The following is a 314-nucleotide window of genomic DNA, read 5'->3' as shown; positions in this document are numbered from 1 at the left end:
AAACCATAGCCTTGACTAGACGGACCTTTGTTAGCAAAGTAATGTCTCTGCTTTTCAATATGCTATCTAGGTTGGTCATAACTTTCCTTCCAAGGAGTAAGCATCTTTTAATTTCATGGCTGCAGTCACCATTTGTAGTGATTTTGGAGCCCAGAAAAATAAATCCTGACACTGTTTCCACTGTTTCCCCATCTATTTTCTATGAAGTGATGGGACCGGATGCCATGATCTTTGTTTTCTGAATGTTGAGATTTAAGCCAACTTTTTCACTCTCCACTTTCACTTTCATCAAGAGGCTCTTTAGTTCCTCTTCA

Source organism: Bison bison, unplaced genomic scaffold (genome assembly GCF_000754665.1).
Source record: "Bison bison bison isolate TAMUID 2011002044 unplaced genomic scaffold, Bison_UMD1.0 scf7180017864485, whole genome shotgun sequence".
Classification (NCBI taxonomy): domain Eukaryota; kingdom Metazoa; phylum Chordata; class Mammalia; order Artiodactyla; family Bovidae; genus Bison; species Bison bison.
This window is presented reverse-complemented; position numbering follows the sequence as displayed.